The sequence below is a fragment of the Nematostella vectensis genome, chromosome 2 (genome assembly GCF_932526225.1).
Source record: "Nematostella vectensis chromosome 2, jaNemVect1.1, whole genome shotgun sequence".
Classification (NCBI taxonomy): Eukaryota; Metazoa; Cnidaria; class Anthozoa; order Actiniaria; family Edwardsiidae; genus Nematostella; species Nematostella vectensis.
In genome coordinates this window covers 10,518,013-10,532,661 of record NC_064035.1, presented here as the reverse complement: position 1 = coordinate 10,532,661, position 14,649 = coordinate 10,518,013, and the positions used below count along the sequence as shown (strand labels likewise).

Below are 14,649 nucleotides of genomic sequence, written 5' to 3'. Positions count from 1 at the left end.
ATCTGTCCAAGACATGAATGCCAATATACAGCATGTAACGCAAGATCTAATCGAGACCAAAGAGTGGCTCGATGAACTCGACTCTCGCCTAGACGAACAACAACAATACGGTCGACGGGATTGCCTTGAGTTCGTCGGGATACCAAAAGTCGACAACGATGATCCTGTCAAGCTTGTCATCGAAACGGCAGCCTTGGCTGGAGTGGAGGTTAAAGAAGATGACATTTCCATTGCACATCGCCTAAAACCTACAAAGAAAGGGCAAGATAGGATAATCGCCAAGTTCATTAGAAGATCCAAGCGAGACGAAGTCTATTCTAATCGGAAAAACCTCAAACAGAAGCGTACGAAGGATCTACCTACAGTTCGAGATCAGCCAGCAGAATCCGGCGTCAGCCGAACAGCACATATCTTTATAAACGAGAGTTTAACACCTTATAGGAAGAAACTGTTTAGTCGGATTTCTAAATACAGACGTCAATGCAACTTTAAATTTATTTGGACAGCAAATGGAAAAATTTGGCTTCGTGAAAGCGAAACCTCAAATTCCATCGGATTTATATCCGACGCTGAATTTAATGAATTTTTAGATTGCCAGTCTCAACATTACTAGAATGGCCAACGAGGAAATCGAGGAAATTGTAAGTAATCCCCTGCCTTTTAGCTCGCTTTCCGATCAAAGATTCAATGTTTTTGTTGGAAACTGGTCAGGAGATATTGCTAACAGCAACATGCATAATGACATCTTTAATCTACTCACTAACCCTGATAAATCTGATGAATCTGATTCTGACCTCATGCTCTCTAGTCCATCTTCCGAATACTTTTCGATCAATAAATTGAACAAATTAATCAAAAAGTCGAATGAAGGCCCTTTCATTCTGCACTGCAATTCAAGGAGCCTGTCTAAGAATTTTGACCTCCTTGAAGATATTTTATATTTAATTGATTCCAAGCCTCAAATTATTGCTGTCACTGAGACTAAACTAAGTGATTATTCTGTTAAGAACATAAATTTTAAAAATTACAATTTTTTTCACAATGACTCTAAAACCAATGCTGGTGGCTCTGCCTTATATATTAACAATTCTTTAAATGCTATACCCCGTGAAGATATAAAACTTGACATGGATTTAGTTGAATCAACTTGGTGTGAGATTGAAAATGGGAAAAATAAGAAAAATATTATTGTAGGTTGTATTTATAGACATCCCACAGATAATCTTAATGAATTTACAATTCAGTTAGATAACATAATCAAATCTATTGACCCAAACAAAGTTGACTTATTCCTGTGTGGCGATATAAATATAGATTTTTTGAAAGCTAATTCCCATTTCCAGACTGATGAATACCTCGATATGCTTTTCTCTAATGGCTTAATGCCAATTATAACTAAGCCTACTCGTATAACCAGTCACACTGCCACACTGATTGATCATATCTACACTAATTGTCCCATTTCCCATGTCACTCCTGGTATTCTCACAGTTGATATCTCTGACCATCTGCCCATTTTCTGCACCTTTAAGTCCCATCTCAAGAAAACTTGTGAACAGCAAAGTTTTAGAGATTTTTCTAAATTTAATAGTGAAAATTTCTTGTATGATATGAACCAGCTTGATTGGAATTCCCTTCACCAATCAACTAAAACATTAAATGAAAAAACTGAAGACACAATTCATGCCATCCATTCTGTTATCGATAAACATGCACCAATGAAAATTGCCTCTCGTGCAAAAAAAAGACAACTTAGTAAACCATGGATTACCAATGGCATCTTAAAATCAATAAAGCACAAGCAAAAAATGTACCGAAGTCACTTTTTTAGCAAAAACCAAGAAAAAGTAATAGCATACAAGCAATATTCTAATACTTTATCACATCTTCTCAACAAAAGTAAAAAGGAATATTTCCATTCTCAATTTATTAGCTGTAAAAACAACCTCAAAGCTACCTGGAAATTAATCGGCAAGCTGATACAAAGGAAAACAAAGGGGCAAAGTGCTCCTAGTCGCATTACTTCAGGAAATAGGTCGTTTACCAATCCTTCTGATATTGCTGATCAGTTGAACAAATTTTTTACAAATGTAGGAACCAATCTAGCTTCCCAAATTAAAGATGACAAATCCATATCTCCTACATCCTATATTAAACAATCTACAACTTCTTCTTTTGTTATGTCTCCAGTTTCAGAAGCACAGGTTTTTTTACTTTTTGCATCTCTTAATGAAAATAAATCATATATTACTATTCCTAATAAATTTATAAAATTGTCAGCATCCATCCTAGCCTCTCCCTTTACTGCCATTTATAATGAATCTATAGCAAGTGGTGAAGTCCCTGATATTTTCAAAATCTCAAGGGTTACTCCTATATATAAAAGTGGGGATGCCACTGAACCAGGGAATTATAGACCAATATCAATAATCTGTTCATTTAGCAAGATTCTTGAGAAGCTTATCTACAACCAGCTGATTTTTTTTCTTGAAAAACATAAAATTTTATTTGAATTTCAATTTGGATTTCGGAAAGGCCATTCAACCGAACATGCCATATTAGAAACTGTTGAGACCCTCAAGTCTTCTATTGACCAAGGTATGACTACATGTGCTATTTTCTTAGATTTTTCAAAGGCATTTGATACTATTAACCACGACATCTTATTAGCTAAAATGTACAAATATGGAGTCAGGGGAACCCCCGCAAAATGGTTTTCTAGTTATCTCTCTAATCGTCATCAGTTTGTCAAAATTGGCAATGCGGAATCATCTATGCTACCAATCTCTTGCGGAGTTCCTCAAGGATCTACCCTTGGTCCCTTATTATTCCTCTTATATATTAATGATCTCCCCAACTCTTCTAAGAAACTGAAATTTAGAATATTTGCAGATGATACAAATCTATTTTATACTTCAAAAAACCCCAAAGATTTAGAAACCACTGTTAATAGTGAATTAGACAATGTCATCAAATACTGTAACGCTAATAAGTTGTCCATTAATTTTAAGAAAACTCATCATATCACTGTCACCTCCCCCAGAAAAAGTGTTTCTATTGACTTAACAGCATATGGTATAAAGAATACTAACAACATAAAATACTTAGGTGTCTTTATTGATGAACATCTCAAATGGAATTCACAACTAAATCATGTTAATAAATGCCTCGCAAAAAATCTTGGAATCATTTCCAAGTTACGTTATTTTCTTCCCCTGACTACTTTAACACAACTATACTATAATTTAATTTACCCATATATTTCTTATGGTATAATGAGCTGGGGCTCGGCAAGCCAAACACGGCTTCGCCCTATCAAAACGAAGCAGAATAAATGCATTCGCTCTATTTTCTTTGCTCCCCAAAGGGAAAGTCCATCGAATTATTACCAACTGCTTAGGATCCTGAATCTTGATAACATACATAATCTAAGGATATCATCTCTTGTTTATAAGCTCCAACACTTTCCTGATACTATGCCTAAGCCATTATGTAATCTAATCCTGCCTGCCACTCAAGTTCACTCACATAATACCAGATATGCTTCCAAAGGCAATCTCTTTAGGCCAGCTTCCAAAACCAATTATGGATTAACTAAATTTACAGCCATGTCTTCTAGATTTTGGGAAAAAATACCAAATTGCATTAAGTCCTTACCTTACAATTCCTTCATAGAACAACTGAAATTGCATTTATTAAATAATCAGAATTAATATTGATCCACCCTGGCCAGATTTACTTTTCCTCACTCTAAAATATTATATTTTGTTTATGTATATATTATATATTGAAAAAAAAAAAAAAAAAATAATAATAATAATAATATTATAATAATATTATAATAATATCCTGTAAGACCCTCGAAATCTGACTGTGGCAGTGACCATCTCGAAAGCTTATGCTTCTATGGTCACTGCGCACCTTAAATTTTTTTTTCTTCTTAAGTACCGTAAATAGTTAACTTCCCCTTTTTTCTACCTGTATCCAAATATTCTTTATCTTATTCAAAATAGTGCAAAATAAAAAAATGAATGAATGAATGAATGAATGTGGAGTGAAGACCGCAGAGGGTTCGTGCCAATCTCTTTACGAAGGAATGTCAATTATTTTGAATAACAATGAAAAAATGCTAAAAATCATCTAGTCGTGCTTTACAACGGCCTGAGTCATCCCGGGTTTTTACTGGAAGTTCGGTGACTCCGACCGAGAAAACCCATTGTTTTAAATTCAATGCGACAGAAGAATTGTACTTAACGGAGAAATCTTGTTTATACTGCAGTGGGTGACTAAATTCAATAAGATGTTGTTGACAAAAAGTGTTTGTGCGTCTCGGCGTGTGAAACTTACTTTGTGGTGTGGGTCCCTTTTTTCTCCTCGTACTCTTACAAAGTCAAATGTTCAAAACAGATACGAAATGGCCTTCTGAAATTACTACATTTTATAGAGATTAGCCAATAGGACGTCTTGCCCGAAATCAATCCGCCCATCTGGTATAAATGAATTAGTAACCTCAAAATTGTCAATCTAAAATTCTACTAATCCTGTCAACATCGCCCTCTTTTCTTCCTTGAATGCTGAAAAGACCGTGCATTTAACGAGATGGTATTTCTCTCTCAATATCTACGACAATGTATACATCGGCATGATTAAAAATAGACGCCGATTACATAAAATGCTTGCTGAGAAAAGGGAATATGGGATTCCGCTAAATTTAGTGCTGGCAGGAAGCTTATGATGATCCAGTCTACAAAAAATTCTACACATTTCCAAGAGCGTTTAGCTTGGGCCTCGCATGTCAAAACTACTTACAAAGAGAACAAAAAAGAAGCCGGGATCAGCACATTAATGTTCCGTTTCTAATTTAGCTAATACAAGCGAAACATTCATCGAGATATCTCAATAACCCCAATATAAAAGAACTCAAATTAAAAACAACGATTAACATGCGACGCTTGTTCTAATGCGGGGTGTTCATTATAGGAGAATTTCATCTTATTTTAATCATGCATTTTGGCTTAATGTTGAGCCTCCCGGGGGTCCAAGGGGAGATTGAAATTCAGATTACTAATGAACACAATTCACGCACTTCTTCCTCAAGCAAAACCACTATCCAAAGATATTCGTGCTTTTGAGTAAATCTAACTACCTTATTTCTGGCACACTTCGGATGCGCAGCCCTGTGCGTAGTGACGCGTTTGTTTCACTTTAACTAAAAATCTGGAAATCTCCGTTATCAGCAGCCAGCGTTTCGAGCTGGAAATCTCATTACTGCGATAATCGTTCTACGCGTATTGCTATAAGTGTAAACTACCGGGCATTCAATATACACTCAAGAAAAACTAATTTCACTTGCGACTATCTACGATCAGCACAATCAGCGTGAAGCGAGACACGTTAACGCTCATTACAATATACGCAAAAAATAATATAATCATTTATGAGTAACAGTGATTGTAGTGATACAGTTTGAGTAACGCGATTTGACGCGACGATTCAACAGATCATTAATTAAGTCAACCCCAATTTCATAATAAAATTTCTAAACGAGGAGTTAATATGACAAAGTTATTGTCACAAATAAAACAGCTCCCACGATCAATGACAAATTGGATGTATTGGAATTTGCAGTATATACTTCTGGGCCGGGTTCCTACAAAGCAGGTTAGCGCTTACCCACGGATAAATATGGTTATCGAGACATTTGATTGGATAACAACCTTATTTAACTCTGGGTTAGCATTAGCTTGCTTCCAAGGAACCGGGCCCTGGTGGGCAGGTTAGCTGTTGAGGTACTGGATAGAGCATTCTGCCGGGTGAACTCTCGAGCGGAATCACATCAGTGATATTAACGCATTAGCCCATACTCATAGCACAAACAGCAGTCGCTTACGGCCATGACTATGATAACCAGCATGTGTAGCAAGGGAAAACTGGATTCCAATAAATGGGAAGTCAAGATTTAAACCCAGTGATCGAAATGCTTACTGCGAAAACTAGTTCGACTAGTGAGATCGCTTGAAGTATTATAGCGACCTTCAAGATCTTTTAAAGGCGAATAATTTATGAATAATAATTTTGCGGCGTGCAAAAAAAAAAAAAAGAAAAGAAAAAGAAGAGAAAAAGAAAAGAAAAATTCTGACTATTTTCAAAAGTAGGTGCGCAATTAACTTCTCATCTATAAGTTTTTCGAGTCCTAGAAAGGTAAACATATAGCACGTTAATGGTCACCAAATACACACGCAAAAACCTATTTAGGGGTAACTGATTTTAGTTTTACGCGATATGGCACGGCGATTCAACATATTATTAAAAAATTCCTAAACTAGGTTCAACTCCAACCGCACGATCCCATGGCTAATTGTTGTATTAGGAAGTGTTGCTGTCGATTAAACATACTTCACCCACTGGTACAGCCCGGGTTAATTCATACCACGTGACACTAGATTTTCGCGTTTTGGCCAAAATCAAAGGTAAACATGCTTTCAGTGGACCACCACATACAAGACGCTTGAATACGCCCTTCTCCTCGCAGAGGCCCATCTTCTCCATTCCTTGAAAGATATTCGCAATATTTTGAAAATATTACACGGACAAGATAATGACTCGGATGTGAGTGAAATAGAAAACGAGTAAAAAAAGTAAAAATAAAAAAATAGATAAAGTAAGGTAGAGAGGTGATTAGATGGAGAAGTAAAAAAGGACATGATTTATGAGTTGATAAAGGCAGAGTTAGGGAGGGTTGAGGAAGAATAATATCCATAAGAAGTTCATAAAAGCTGCAAAGCGACAGTGTTAGGAGTGTGGACGTTTTAATAGGTGATTTTAATTAACGCAATATGGTGCGAAGATTAAAGATTCGAGGACAAAAAGTCTTGCTTTATGCTGGAAACATCAACCGCTTGAATGCCGCCGCTACTAAATCAATTCTAAAATTAACAACTATTGCGGGCAATCTAGGAATAAAAACCAAAATAGGCTAAAACTGGATAATACCTTTACAATAATTGTAAGAGCCGTTTGGTGAGAGACCGCCTCCTTTCTGCACTGCGACATTATTATGTACCACGCTCGCAGAAGTTCATTGCCGCTCTGCAGCAGAGTTTTGAACCAAACGCTCGAACAAGTACGGGCAAGACACACAATGGTGGCATTCGCACATCGTTACATCTTCTAACAATGCTTGCAAGAGTTGCCAGCTGTTTTTTCGATTGGAAGCGTCTTGCAGTAACCGTAGCAACTTTTGTAGAAACCAATCTCATTCAGAAGGATGACACTAAAGGCCACTCTGTAAGCCGAATTTAAGCAAAATTCTTTACAAAACATGACTGTTTACAAAAAGGCACATTTGTCTCTAATTTCCACATTAAGCGATCATCTGTCAGCGCCACCCTCCTATTAGCTGATCAGGGAGTTGAGAAATCGGACAGAACAAGCAGCAAATAACATCTCTTTTCTATCCTCTATACCTACTTGGTATCACGAGAAAAACAAAAGAAAACTTGCTAACGGAAAACGAATTCATTGAACTATTACTACATTGCATACCGATATTTCTGCAAACTTTCACATTGACAAAAAGAACATTATCTATGCGCATGCCCAGAGATCCTGCCTCGCAGGCGTTTTTAGGCAGGAGTCGCTCACGGGGAGCGAGCGACGCCTGCCTAAAAACGCCTGCGAGCGAGGCTACCGTTGTGCATGCGTTGTGGGTGTCCGAGCATTTTCACGTTCGACATATTTTCGTTAGTAATCTGGTGGTTGCTTGTAGAAAACGTGTGAGTGTATGTATGGGGGAGGGGTAAGTGAAACCCGAATAACAGCCGCAGGCTGGGTAGGCCAGTACAGTGAGTGCGCTCGATTCAATTATTGGAAAGGGAAACGGAAAACAGAGGGAAGTACAGCTAGCCCCGAAGCCGTCGGTGGCGCTAAATAAGCCTAGAATTGTGGAACAGAGTAAAAGATATACTAGATATAACAAAACTACTGCTGTCTTGCTATAAATGGTGTACGTGAGTTCTCTAGATTGAGAATGCATCCCCAGGGCTTGTACACACACTGATAATGGGGTAATGAGTACCCGGGGGCATGTTAAGTATAACGCACAAACTCCGCCACAGAAAATGATCTCAAGGATACTACCGCATGCCAGGCAGAAGTCCCCTCATTACTGTACTGTGAACGAAAGAGTGCTAAGTTTTGAAAACCAATAGTGAGGGAAATGGACCGCGGGGGGCGGGTAGGCAAGGTGGGAAAGCTTTGACGATTGTGTAATAAAGCGACATCTAAACAGCCTCGAGCTGGAGAGAAACACTTGTTATTAACGGGATTCTTCGTGTGAAAATAATGGTCTTCAGGCAACAAACAATGGACTCTTTTGGCGGTGTGTCACTATGTGAGTAATGATGGTAGATGCCTCATACTGGGAGATCATATAGGGGTATAGACTTCTCCGTTGGTCCTCTTTCGAAGATCCCGGAACAATACCACATTCGACGGAAAAAAAAAATCACAAATAAAGGTATCTAGAGAAAATGCAAAATATGATTACTCCTTTATTTAGATTATTCTAGCCCGAATCCCGCAACGATCAAACAAAACCCAAATCTCGCAATCAGTTGTCCACGAAGAAAAACAAAGCAGCGATACGAAACGGAAACGGTGATCTTATCCCGGAAGTGGTCTTTGTTGAGCACAAATATTTCCAAACATTGGAGTAGATCTTTTGTCCAAAAGACGAGGAAAACAATTTCTAAAGGAAATGGGGCTGATCGATGAATAGCAAACTAGGCAGTTTATTCCATGCGCTTGTGGGTTTACTATTCCTATTGTCCAGTGCATTGGTCGAGGAAAGTGAGACTATTATCAAACAAATGTTGACAATCCTGCTTACTGTTTTAAGCAAACATCAGAGCCAAGAATTTGCGAATGCAATGCTGAGAGCTTTTCTAATGACTTCCTCAACCAAAGGCGGAGGCACAAGAGATGTTCTGTTGATCATCAGCACTGCTTGATTGGAAATGAGCCAAGGACCGCAAGCACGCGAGAGAGATAGGAAGGCGATTATAGGGGTATAAAGGCTACGTTCAAGATCAACCATATAAACCCTACTTAAAATACGACACATCTATAACGACATCATCGCATTACACTTTACATAAGTCGACTCATTAGAAAAAAGCAAGAATTCTGATATCCTTGGAAACTGTATTCCACATATTACCTCACTATATTTTAAAAGCTTCTAGCGCGGCGCTAAAAGAATCGCTGGAACCAAGTTAAAATTCATGGACTTAATACACGATTGTGAATTGGAATAAAGGCTATTGCCATTATCACACATACATAAAGCTTTACCGAGAATTGAGCACACAACCTGAATCGATCAGCGAAATTTTTACACTATAAATAACCGGCAAATTTAAGCAGAAAATATTGTATGTTGTTATTTTACGTCATTTATAACGAGTGCAAATACCTTTTAATGGTATGTTGAAGTGAGATTCATGGTATAAATATCTGGATCTCACTCTGTCCAGGTAAAGGCTTCAATGGTGGCATAGCACCGCACTCGACCTCCAGCTTCGACTCACCATTCTTGTTTGATGAGGTCGCACGCCCGGTGAATTAACCCTTCCTGGCCTGTCCTCGACTCTCTCTCCCCGCTAAGGTATCGCAACTCAAGAGGTTTTGTCTGCGTACCGTAAATCCAAAAGACCAACAACAGCAGATGTGCACATAGAGCGTTTATCATTTAATCTTTTTTATGTAAATCAGAGATTGAGTCAATTAGATGGAGGACGGAATGGCAGCCCGTGCTGACATATAATTGACAGAATCTTCGCAAACAAACCACTGAAACTGACAATAGCTGCGCTGGCTTTCTCGAACGACGTGATCGATTAGCGACAGCGATTTAATGGGAGTAAATGGTATAAAAACACTGCAGATTGGTTTAATACAGTTAGTAACAAAGTGCGAAGCAGGTATGCTCACTCACAGCTCGCTCGACTTGTTTGGGTGTTTGATTGATTTTCGCACGATGGACGCTTGTAATTGATAAGAGTCATTGCTTGTTATATTTAATAAATATGGACAGGCAAGGATTAACTGGATTACAAGGTAGTCATTTCTTTGCTAGCTGTACCGTATTTTTCACGTCTTATACGAAAGGCTCAGTGACAAGGCTGACGTCAGGCGGGACGTCTGGCGCTCGGTGGCGCTGGTAAAAATACGAGGATCAGCAGAACAGAATGGGTGGGATGGTCCCCAAGAAGGTGAGAAACTGTGGGCGGTGCTGATTGCTACATGACATTTAACAGGTTGTTTTGACAGTATGTTATCATTGATTAGAAAAACAAATAACGTTTGATCGGTCACTACCTCCGGCCTCCTCCCTCGATCTTCTAGCTAGCCTTCTGTTACGTGAGGAGGTATTTCAGACTGACAGTATGTCGACACAGAACGCCTCTAAAGAAAAAGGATACAACGAAAGTATTTGGCTACCAAAAACTAGGGCTAAATAATAACAATGTTCGTATTCTAAAATTTAATTTGGCGTCATTCTCTTAGTGCTTATTCTAAACGTTCGTCGCACAGAGCAAGACACGCACGCGTTGTCGGAGGACGCCTTTCCTGTTACTTCTGAGGGTATTGGCAAGCGCAAGGGGAGCTACCGCAGGTCGTGTTCACTACACACCCTTTCCATTTACTTCTGAGGGTATTAGCAACCGCAAGTGAGCTACCGTAGGTCGTGTCATGTTCGCGTGTCATGTTCGCGCCATACCCTTTCCTGATTCTACCGCATCCTCGGGTACCCAGGGCGTCGCGGTCAGGGGCGAAGGAGAAGAGAAAGGAGTGAGACGTCTTCTCGTCTTTTCTCTTCTCTCCTACCCCCTTCCCCTCCATCGGCCTTGTACCGCCTGGTTCTCGCGCCGGTGACCTCGACGCACTGGGTGCCAAAGGATGGTTCTACTAACGCTCAAGCAAAGCAAATGGTAAGCATACGGCTGGACGCTGCACGCGGTAGGTTTCGGTGCGCCCGCAAAGACCGCCGGGTCTCCGACCACGGGCAATAGGGACCACTGGAGGTCGAGCCAAGCAACAGGAACCACCAGAGGTCGGTCCAAACTCAGGTAGGTTTTGGCGCTCGGCGTGCTTTCTGGCACATTGGATTATCGAGTATTGAGGTCGCTAGTATAGTCTTGGAGGGGAGGGGTGATCCAAATTCATGGTGCGTTACGATCATGTGACGGTGTCATGCACAACAAGGGAGAAAATAAAACAGATTTCTATCTGATAATCGCCTGATCAACATCCACTCGCTTCGTTACATTAGCACTGGGTATCACGTATTGACTGATTTGTCAGAAACATTCTCCGTTTGAGATTGACGACTGGTTATCAGGTTTAAAACGATGTCCCTCTACTCGGTTTCATATATCATTCAAAGTCTTTATAAGGTGGGCGCCAGCTACACAAAACAATGTCTTAATTGCTACGGCGCATGCGTGGTGTAGTGAAATACCAGCCAGCTGCTAACTCGTGCCCAGTCCTCTAATATCGCGCAGGCGCCACGCAGTCTGTCATGCCAGTGTGAAAGCAGCGAAAGACAAAGAATGGCCGCTGATCTACAATCATCCCGATGCCCCGAGGCGCATACAGCAGCTTCAGACTGTCATAGATATACAAAGCGATTTCCTGTAAATGCTCTCACTGAACAAAATTACACCTTTTGACAAGATTGGTTTGTTTAGAAAGCTGAACGTAAAACGTTATTTCCACGTCGTGGGATTTTATTGAAAAGTCGCTAATTGTCGGGCAGTAGTTCTAAAAGTGGCGATAATGCAAAAGATTGTAGAGAAATGGTGAAAAGTCAATTGGCGCGTTTTTATCGCCAGTTAGAACACTCATTATGACTGTGCTATCATCGCCGTGCGCAAGGCTAAGGTATTAATAGCGAGAGAAACAGTATTGTATCTAGCCTGTGATCATAGTGGCCATCAGTGGAATTATAAATGCTGCTAGCAAAATTCTTTCCTCTTCATGCGTTACGCTTGCATCATAATAAACACCCTATTATTCGCAATTATTTAAAAACGAAAGTGACATTTAGGGTAAAAGAATGAAAAGGTCGGGTTTACTGTTTTACATTTTCTCACGTAATTGATATGTAAAGGTTGCATTGAAAACAAAATCGTCTCTCAGATGTAATAGCATGATTTCTAGTCAACACAACACAGAATACCCAGTATAATAGTACCAATATAAAGCAATGCGTTTTATGATTTACAGTGTATAAGATCAATACATTTATCAGGTTGGTTAGCCGGATAGTGTAAACGAGGAAAGAACAACTTAAGAAAATACTACTATTATTTTCTGTTGTTGGGTAATTTCCTCTTAAATACGAAAGTGCTTTTTGTCGGTTTGTTTTGAAAGATGGTGTTGCAATAACACGTCATTTTGGCCTAATGTGCATTATCAACATCTTCAACCCAGACTACAATTTAAGGATGGCCTTTTACAAAATTCCATTGAAATTTTTTTTTTCAGTTTTTGTTTTAGTTCCTGTGTCAAAAAACCTATGCAAATCTCTCCATCGCAATTTTTTTCAATGCAAAAAGCGAAAAGACATCCAAACAAATTGGCCTTCTTTTTGAACAAGCTTTTTGAACAAGCACACCTCGGCTTTAAAAGTTGTTTCCACTCACTTTTTAAACGTCTAGTTTTGAGTAAGCGTTGACATTTGTGACAAATTAAACTAACTGTTTGTTTTTCCAATACTTAAAACGGAAATTCCCCATTCCCACTATACAGCACTAAAACACGCTTAACTCACCGTTGATTCGATTTCCAAGCTCTGCTACCTTGACCTCAAATTCCCTTCAAAGTCTTAACAGTAATAGTTTGAATTGCAGCGCAAAGTAAATCCGTTCCTCGTGCATTAAAGACGTGACTGTGACAACTCGTTATCAGCATTGGCGAGAGAGTAAGCGCTCGCATACTACTCATGAATACCACCGTGCTGATTTTTATTACCCTGCGCCTTCATCCGGTGGGAATATAGAGCTTAGAAAGGCGGAGTTATGTACTTAACAGAACAGACAGCGAAGACCTATAGAAACTCAATTCAAACTGTTTATTTCGCAAAGCACATAGTAACACCATTACAATAAACGGCGAATGTATACAACCATTAATCTAGTATTACTATCTAGGGTGTATATTGGTGGGCGCATTCACATGGAGATAGGCGTAAATTCATTTATTATGCTCTTAACCTGTTACTTGGAAAAATGTGGAATGATCTCTCAACAGTGACTGTTAATTTTTTTTTGTGAAGCTTTGCTTTTGTATATGCATACTTTGAACTATAAAGAAAAACAACTATTTCGTCGCAGCAAAAGTATACGATTTAGTCTTATTTACAATTTTATTAAAATATATGCAAACGTTGTCAAAACTACAAGCCAATGAGAACCAATTAAACGACGTGTTTTGAAAACAGAAAATACAAAAGTGATTTATAGTGACAAATCTTAATAAAGCAATAACGATAACTTCAAGGATTTTATTCCGATCTAGGCAAGCGGTCATTGTATGTCTATGTCCTTTGTAGAAAAGCTAATATCCGTGATCATCATATTCAATACATTCACTTGTTAAACTCCTTTTACGCAAATTAATGCCACACGGCTCAGACGTATTTGTCGACAGATATGTGACTTAAAAAGTATGTTATCCCGGGGTTCAAGGTATTAACAAGAGACGCTCTTCTAAGCGCGTCAGTAAAAGGCATTACATTATGAATAACACGGATATGCGTGGATATTATACCCTTAAGTTCTATAGTCCATGTCAGCAGAATGAGCCTTATCGCCAGTGGGAATCAAGTGGCGTGATGCAGTCACTCTCGGATTAACAGCAAAACATAAGATGGACTCGTTAATACTGTTTTTAAATGACACAGGGGGATATGAGACTATAACAATGCACCCCCCTGTGTACGCGCCTGGATTTAATGCATGCGCAGATGTGCAAGCTATCATTACGAGAGTTTGAAGGAACTTTTTACTTAGAAGGTAAGCACGCATACATAAGCCTCATGCGTAGCGAACCGGTTAGCCTGTGGTACACGTTTACAGCCTTGGGTAAGCGTTTGTTACGCACTTTTGCCAGTCATAAAGGACTGAATTACATCGCCGTAAAAATTCAATTCCCGCAGATAACTGAGCTAAACCACAGATCTCGAATAAACTCCGAGTAAAATAAAGATTGAATATTGCTATTTATTAAAAACTGTGCGTGTTAGGAGAAAAATAAACAAATACCCAGAAGATTTCAGAGGTAGAATATAATGAATTTAGTAATTGCTTTAGGCCTAGCGGAAATTTTTTTTCAAAGTCATCTACCGCCACCACAACAGATCATGTCCGTACAGGAGCATCTAATGTGCACTTGAGACTTAGCAATAAAAGCCAGAAAAAGTTGTTGCGTAAGATTTAGTTTGAGTCACAGGAATTTTTTAAATAGCTATTTTTCAAAAACTATAAGGTCTGCCTCAAACGGCAAAATTGCCAAAATTATTAAACATTAATGTGTAAGATTCACGTTTGTCCCTATTTTTTCTAAGAAAAATCTTTAATAAAA

General features: G+C 38.9%; 1 protein-coding gene across 7 annotated transcripts in view; it reads right to left on the bottom strand.

Annotated features, from left to right (window-relative positions):
- LOC5521283 (kinesin-like protein KIF26B) overlaps nt 1-14,649 on the bottom strand; it is a 49,919-nt gene that overhangs the window by 32,528 nt on the left and 2,742 nt on the right. The window contains exon 1 of one of the 7 annotated variants that reach the window (XM_032366404.2): nt 12,839-13,014. The exons of 3 other annotated variants lie outside the window; for them this stretch is intronic. The gene's annotated coding sequence lies outside the window, so the exon portion shown is untranslated. Of the gene's footprint in view, nt 1-4,347; nt 4,387-9,475; nt 9,737-12,838; nt 13,015-14,649 lie in introns of those variants that run through there. 3 more of the 7 variants (XM_032366403.2, XM_032366405.2, XM_032366410.2) reach the window with 3 other exon arrangements.